This window comes from Ammospiza caudacuta, chromosome 2 (genome assembly GCF_027887145.1).
Source record: "Ammospiza caudacuta isolate bAmmCau1 chromosome 2, bAmmCau1.pri, whole genome shotgun sequence".
Taxonomy (NCBI): domain Eukaryota; kingdom Metazoa; phylum Chordata; class Aves; order Passeriformes; family Passerellidae; genus Ammospiza; species Ammospiza caudacuta.
Genome location: NC_080594.1, coordinates 64,727,865 through 64,736,307, shown reverse-complemented (window position 1 = coordinate 64,736,307; position 8,443 = coordinate 64,727,865). Strand labels below are relative to the sequence as shown.

At 37.2% G+C, this 8,443-nt stretch overlaps 1 long non-coding RNA gene across 1 annotated transcript; it reads right to left on the bottom strand.

The window, feature by feature from the left end:
* Positions 1-2,909: 2,909 nt before the first annotated feature.
* On the bottom strand, positions 2,910-6,460 carry LOC131554700 (uncharacterized). The gene is made up of 3 exons (XR_009274407.1): positions 6,406-6,460; positions 6,066-6,173; positions 2,910-5,966 (listed from the first exon to the last, which is right to left on the bottom strand). It is a non-coding gene; the product is annotated as an uncharacterized LOC131554700 (long non-coding RNA).
* Positions 6,461-8,443: the final 1,983 nt, after the last annotated feature.

Genomic DNA, 8,443 nt, shown 5'->3' with positions numbered 1-8,443 from the left:
ACAGACTGTGTGCAACACTAATACCTGGCTTGTACTGCACAGCAGGCATTTGATTAATGAACTGCATATTTCAAGGTTTGAGTGTCTAGTTTTGAAAATTTAGCCCATGTATCCATTTACTACAAGTAACAGTAATGAGTAAACCACTTTTACTCTTGTTGTCTATTTAAATGATACTTATCCAAGTAAAATAGACAGACATTTGGACAACAGGACAACGACTGTTTTATCTCCTTTCTTCTCTATCTAGAGACAAGTATTCCATAAAGCAAGAACAGGAACTACAAAAACCAGTTCACATACTGGAGTTTGAAGTGTTTTCTGCAAGGAAAAAAAAAGAAAAAAGAGAACTCATACACAGCTTGTTTATGACAAGAAGAGTGTAAACACACATCTATTTTATTTAACTTGCTAATCCTCTGACACAACTTGTGAGGTGTCTGATCAGCAGGCTTCTTGTTCATCTTCCGCTGTAGAAGTATCTCTGCTTTCCTTAGGGGTACTGACAGCTGGCAGCAATCAGAGCCATCTAACTGCTAGGATCTCATTTAAAGGCAATGACATTCAGCTACAGAAATGAAAATTACTTTAATTCACTCTATTGTACTGTGCATCTCAATGAAAAAAATGCAAACTCTCTTGAGAATGGAGACATTTAGACCCTTTCTTCTGGAAAGGGTTTTGTTCACTAATCAGTACTTCAGAGGTGAGCAGTGCAGGACATTCTTGTTCTTGAGCAGGCCTCAGGCATAAAGCAGCTACGCCTATCATAATCCACTTTGGATATGTTGTCTTCAAGTTCAACATTAGGACACAATCTTCTTCAGAATTAGCATAATTGTTTTATTTGTTCTCTTTCAAACAAAGGCAAGACATTTTTCAGCAAATCACACTTTTGAAACAAATCCCTCCACCTATCTGGATTTTCAGCTCATTCAGGGCAAGTCAAGTATAAGTTATCCTATAATGTGCTGGAGTGCTGGAGTAGAGTCTTGTGAAATTTCCTTCTATCTTGTCCTCTCCAATTCTCTAAGAAAGTCAAGCCAAAAGGGTTTTTAATGACAGAGATGGAAGGTGAGAAAACTTTTCCTAAAAATTTCAAGTGGTATCAAGCTTTCTCAGCATATTGTCCTGACTTTGAAAAATGTTAAGGGCTTAGTCTCCTAGACCCAGTGTATATTAAATTTCCTGGAACTACCAAGTGGCCTTCCAGCAATTTTCAGCTTCTCCCAGTGTGAGGTTTTGATATAGCACAACTCCCTAGAAAAGTGAAAAAGACAAACTGAATGTCCCAGTGCTCTAGAGAACTTTATATATTGCTGGACTGATGGACTAACAAGAACCAGTGATGGGACTGGCACAATCTTTTTCTATGTCATCACTTGTAACTTCTGCAGAGCAGTGGGGTCTATTTTGCTTCTTACTCAGCATCTAAGTAATTGGTTACCATAGTATGACCAGGCCTGTATCAAAATTTCAACCCATGCATGTCTATATCATATGCTTATCCTCTTTCTTGTCCTTTAAGTTTCAGAGCATTGTAGGCTTCTTAAACATAAATTGGTTCTTCTGAATTCAGTTCTCAGGAAATGCTAGCTATGTCACACTTCTATACATTAGTTCTGAATCTTCAGCTGTGTATTTCAGTTTCTAATTTCAATCAGGATTTTTATTAGAGGTCTCCTTTTTCCTGGCATTACATATTTGGCTTCTGTATCACTAACAAATTCTTACATATTTTCAGACTTTTTTTTACATTCATCCTTCATGCATTTCACATTTGTGTGAGAGGCCCCACCCTCTGTCCAGCTTCATAGTGTATTGACATGATGAAGTTACTTAACAAGTAGCTTAAGTTAATTAAAAACTATGAAGCATAACAAGTGACAGAACCAGATATAAGTTAAGGACATCATGATTGCCATCCTTCTAATTCACTGCTTAGATGGCAAATGTAAGTGTTACTTAATTTTTTTGTTTGACTTTGACAATCCAGGTGAAAATTCTAGTAGTCTTTTACATGTCCTATTTTTCAGCTCAGATTTTTTCTGCTACCATTTACTCACAATACTTTTGTTCAGTAGCCACATCAGGGCAAAGCACTTGGATGATATCTTATTTATTCAGTGACAAGTGCCAAATGTTTCTGCATAATAGAACACATATGTAGTTCATTCTTTGGCTCTCTAATTCAAACCCAGTTATTATAACAGTAGATTCCTCACATTTCTTTCTCTCTTTTAACATAACATATTTGCTATAGTCCAAAACAATTTATTTAAAATATTTAAAAAGTTGACTGTTCCCCATTTCATATTAATTGCATAAACTACTGATCAGGTTACCCAGATGATGAGCTGTGCTAAAATTCCACACTGAAAGAGATGCACAAGCCAAAGTACCCAAAGCTTTGAGTTGTCCTGTACCAAAGTAGACAAAAGTCCAGTTGTGGGAGCTGCAGTGACAGGCTGCAGAACTCAAGTTGTTTCCATGGAATATTCTATGAAAAAATGTATCAAGCAAAACCTTGGAGTAGGGGAGAGCTGGTATTCTATCTACTCACTACCCAAATAAATAACTCCACTGATCCAGAAAACTGAGCTATAAAAATTAATCAAAATATTATCAGTTCTCCTGTATACACTTTTTTCTGCCATTTTTCCTCATATCTGTATACTTTCCCAAACCTATTTTGCAACAACATGTTAAATTTTGCACATAGGATTAGAAGGCATGCATTGAGCAGTTAATAATGGGTACTCCTTTTTTTCCAGTTCCATTTCTGGCCCATTTTCTTGGTATTGTAGAAGGTCTTTGTACAGTTTCCCTAAACTGAGTATCTCATCAGTCAAGGCCTAGGTAAATCAAGAGTAGAGAGAATAAAAAATGTCATTAGTTCAGCTGTTTATTATTTTTTCCTTGAGGTGACATCAGATACAAAACCCTTGCAGCTTAAAACTGAACCAAGATATATACTGCAGCAGATTGCCCATCTGGTGTGACTGCAGAGTATTAAAATATTCTGCAGGCTATCAGCACAAGGACCAGTCAAAATCTTTGCAATCGCCCAGACATCTTATTTCACACTACACAGAGTTGTGTGATCTCCAATTAAGATGTTCAGAATCACCATTATTAGCTTGTGATGAATGTTGATCATATCACCCAACCACAACAGTTCTGCATTTCAGCTGTAACCGTCCAGCTAATATGAAGTTACTGAAACAAGGTTTTGATCCAAAATATTACAGAAAATCAGGAACTGTCATTTACAGAGTGTGAAATCAAACGACTTTCTAGACTCTGTTGAACACTGTCACTGTAGATTAATGTGATACAACTAAATGATTGCAAAGCCATGATTTACATAAGACTGAATCTGAATGAATATAGCTTGTATAATCTCCCAGTTTAAAATAAATGGTTATACAACAACAACTTTGATTCTAGATACACAGATCATTTTCCTCTATTTCCACCTAAAACATAAATGAATAATTATATCCATTCCCACCTCCCTCTCAGAAGCCATGCTAATAGACCTGGGCATAAAACATTCAATTATGAGATTGAGCACATGTATAGTCCAAAGCTAGAAAATACCACAAGTCTGAAAACTGTATTGAACAATGTCAATTATAAAGTATGGATTATTTACTAAATATGGCAAACATTTAGAAATTACAATGGGTACTTCGTTACTTGTAATACTAGTCGAAGACTGGAAAGTTAAGTATGAGAAGCAAGCATTGTTTATTTTGAAATATCTGTTCTGGTGAATTTTCTCATGTAAACACCAGCAGAAACTAACAGAGAAAGTCTAGAAATCAAACAGAGTTCAGGTGTTGTAGTTTTCGCATGTAACACAAGTATCAAGCTCTGTGTATTAATCAAGACATTTATTATTGTAAAATGCCAGAGCTGTTTAGAATGGGGGGAAAAAAGCAATGCCCCAGAAGCTTGCTGTCTCTTTGTGGAAGACAGACAGGAAGGAGATGAAGACTAAACCAGGAGCAATACATAACAATGAGAGAGGCTGTATTTAATTCTTCACTTCTGTGGGCAGATTGGCAATGGAGAATTCTAAAGAAAGATTAAAACAATTAAGTTGTTTGCAGATGCTTACATACAACTTCTTCATAGACTGAATACCATGTGGGGAGAAGGCACAAAGGTACCTGTTTAGAAAACTAACATCTTCATGATGGGACTGCTGTCATGTACCTATTAGGGAGTTAATTTCTTAATCTTGCAAAAGTTTACAAAGTTGAATGCGAAGCTCTGCAAGTGAGAAAAAACCCCAATATATTGTAGCAGAAAAGAGGAAAAAAAAAGACAAAACAGAAAAATGGAATAGATTTTGCCAAGAACATGTTTTAGAACACTCAGGTTAGTAGCAGCATTAATTCTTTTAATCACCACCCAAGTGATTCTGTACAACAGGAGAGTGCATTTGCAACTTAACACTTTGCACAGTTTTTGAAGTAGTTTAATATCCATAATGATAACAGCCTGCAGCAAAAGGAGTAAGGGAACTAGTCATTAAACCTTTCAGGGAAAAAAATATCTGTCTTCAGTTTTCAGACTATCAAACCCCATTTTCAAAGACGTGCAGATTACCTTGGAAGTGTGATTATTTGAGATTTTATTCTCTGAGGATCACAAAAGAATTTTATTGTTAATTCCAAGGAGTCATTAGCATTGCTATTTAACTATATCTGTGATTCTGAATTAATATGAATATGTGTAATAAAATCTATTGAAAGGGAGTGAATTTATTGACTGAAGATCACTGAAATCCCCAGAACAGATTGAGAGAATAAGTTTTACCTCACCTGCTCTCAGCATTTAAATATACATTTCTGGTCTAAACCAGGTATCAAAGCATCTTCTATAGTCAGTGAAGACATAGAAGGATCTCCAGAGGTTCTTCTTTCCATTTGTTCTAAATTCACATTTTAAGAGTGGATGAACTGATTTTTGTAGATGTTAGTTTTTCTTCCCTACATAAAAATGAGAACCTCAATTAAATTAAATTAAATCAAATTAAATGTTGATTCCTTAATCATAGAAAGAGTCTAGCTTAGTTCTTTACTGATTCTATTGTCCTTAGCCAGAGAATATGGACCTCTCCTACACATAAATGCTACAAAACTGCCACATATTTTGTTTTACAGAACCATACTACTTTGAAATACTCTCATTTCAGTTATATTGTCACTTAGTCACATCACCTAAGCAGAACTTGGAGTGATCATTACAGGGACAAGGAGTCTCAGAATGAGTAACACCATTGTGGGGGGGTGGAGGGTGGATGAGTCAAGCTCATGATTTGCTGAAGCAATGCAGTTTATTTGGGATCGGTACATTCCAGCACTCTGTTCTCAGCAACATTCCATACATAAGCCTGCCTGCTGCTTTGAGCTGTGAGCTCTTTGCCCTGCTCTTGCTTCTGGGCATGCTGTTCTTCCAAAAATACTCTTTTTTGGTATCCTATTTCCAGCAAAGAATGAAAAAGAGTCGACCACTGTACTGCTTTTAATTATGTGTATTTTGAACCATCTTTGGGGCAACATTCTTCCTTTTTCCATGTTGTAGTTCATATAAAGAAAGCTGCTTAAAAGTATGTGTCATGCACCCAATGCTGTATCTGGATTATTACATCTTGGCTGCCTTATTAATCTCCCAGCACCCTGCAAGCCTGTGCAGACAGATCTTCATATTCCCTTTCTTTCAGTGGGACAAAAAGAGGTCTTTGTTGGTGCCTTTGTAAATAGAAAACCTGCATCTATTTAATGTCCAGATTTGAAGCTCACAAAACATACAGTAAATAACAATTTTACGAGCACTTAGTGGGGTATAGCGATTGACTTCTTGATGACCTCCTGCTTGATTTAAAATCTTGTCAAAGACCTTCCTTATTCCTTCAAGGAGACTTTCTCTTCATTGGAACCAGGACCAATGTTCTATACAAGGGGAAATGAACTCATCAATGAAAACAAATAGAGTTTTGTAGACAGATGTGAATAAAGAATTACATTACCTTTTCAGAGACCAATACGCACATTTACAATACTGGATTTTTTTTCCTCTCATATTAAGGGTGGCTGTAGAAGTAACAGACAAAGCTCTTGAGCCTCATGAGTTACTCATCATCCATACGTGATGGATTCCTGTGCATGTCACATTACAGAAAAGAAGACAGACTTTCACTCTGCCAGGTAAGAACCCTGTTGATCCCACATAGTGTGGGACTCCCAAGCTTCTTGTGTTTCATCACTGTGGATACACACAATCATCTCCAGCCCCTTGTTACAGTCACTGGAACTGCTCCTGACCCTGGTCTTGTTGCCATCCCATTGCAGGGGTTCCATACCGGTGTCTCCTATTGCAAAAATTTCATACCTTCTTGGTGTTTCTTGTGGGCATCTCCTCAGCACACTGACTCCTTCTTCTTCACAGAGCAGCCAACTGACTCCTTCTCCCCCAGCCACCCCACTCTTTTATAGCACTCTTCTTCTCATTGGTCACAGCAGTGGCCTGTTAAAGTCAGGCCTGCTCCTAGTCTTTGATAATTGGCCCAGCTGCAACTCCTTAGGGGTAAGATTATTTTCTACACTACCTTTATTTTCTTATATCCTATCCCCCTTCCTCAGACTTGCTTCATCATTCCAAAGTCGCCTGACAGTCTGGACTACTGGATAAACCTGGCTATCACCGTCCTCCTTTCCTCTGGCTGGAATCAGTGGGATGGGTCCTGGCCAGCAAGGGCCCTTGTCCTGCTGGCCATGGTATCTCCCTCAGCACCACTTCCCTTAGGGAAAGCTGGTGTTCACCATGCCCTGACACCTAAACAGAGGCTGAGATTCTGCTCTCTCTAAATTTTCCATTTATAAGGAAACAATGTCAACTGGCTTTTACTTTTCTGGCAAATACACCTTGGTTTCATAAGTGTCCATTCTGTTTGGGCTGTCATACAATGAACCAAAAGCATCTTGAGACCCTATTGCCTATGGCCAGCTGAGGGGCAATCCTGTAATTGTTACAATAAAATTTCTTTCACTTGCCTCCCTCCCCTCAAACACATATCTGACAGCTAATTGCATCTCTAGGTCCTACAGGATATCACACTCCAATATAATCATATCCCCATTTCTGCAGAAATACTTTGTGAAAATAAGTTAAAGTGTTCATTTTTCTTAACCAAGAGCTTTCATTTATTATAACATAGGTGAAGGAAGATGGAAACTTATGAAGTTTGGTCTGATTCACACTGTCATAAAACTGCCACTTAAGAAACTTCCTAGGAAAAAACCCTAAGCTTAGCTGTGCTGCACTGGAGGACTACTTGTGATGCAAAGTACACCCTCCAATTACACTCTTTATCATCCTATGACAAGAGATGAAGCTACTATTTAGCATAAGAAAGACAGTGCATTGCACTCTGTAGAAATTTATGACTATGTGTGTTAAAAAGCCATTAAAATCAGGTTGTCCATTGAAACTTGAAACCAAGGAACAGAGCATCAGAAAAATAATATGCAGTTTGGATAGCAACAGGTGACTTGCATTACCCAAAAAGTTGCTGATTATGTTTCATATACGATGTATTTCAGGAATTTCCCTAAATGATATATATTGGGTTTTTTTAAAAAAAAGAAGATGCCTTTTTCTTAATCTACATGTACAGTACTTACTGTAACTGAATATTAAGTTGCAGTAACCATAATATGATTATATCCACTACTCTGGCAAGAGGAAAAAGTAGACTGAGAAACTTAAAGATGGATTAGAATAAGAAAATCAGTCAGAGAGAAATAAAAGCTATATATAAACAAATTATAGTCAATTTTGAGACTTCTGCAATACATAACTAACACATAAAAAGCATTATATATGCACATACATATATGTGTTTATCTCTCTTTCCCTCCCTCCCTCTCTCTCTTTAAAAGATACATCTGTCAAAAGAAAATAAGGGATTTCTGAAAGCAAACTGTATCATGCCCTAGTAGAAAGTAATATAAATTATCACAAGGCAAAATGAAAGAATCTTAGAAGGAAATTTGGAAAGTGAATAATAAAAAAATACAGAAGTATATTAAAAAAGGAAAGCTATGAGGAATTTGGAGAGTTATCAGGAAGTAATGGAAGATAATTACATCTCAGAAGTCTGACAGAAGGCTTGAAATCTTTGCAGTGAACACCCTGAAAAAATCACTAAGCTTGATCACACTTCTATGGACCCTTATATTCACAAAAAAAAAAACCCTTCAGCATGTGTGGGGGCATAGAATGTAAAAAAACAAAGATAGTGTAGAAGGTAATCCGGCCCCTGAGGAGTTGCAGCTGCACTAATCACCAAAGATTAGGAGCAGGCCTGCCCTTAACAGGCCACAGCTGTGTCCAATGAGGATGAGTGCTATAAAAGAGGGGGGAAAGC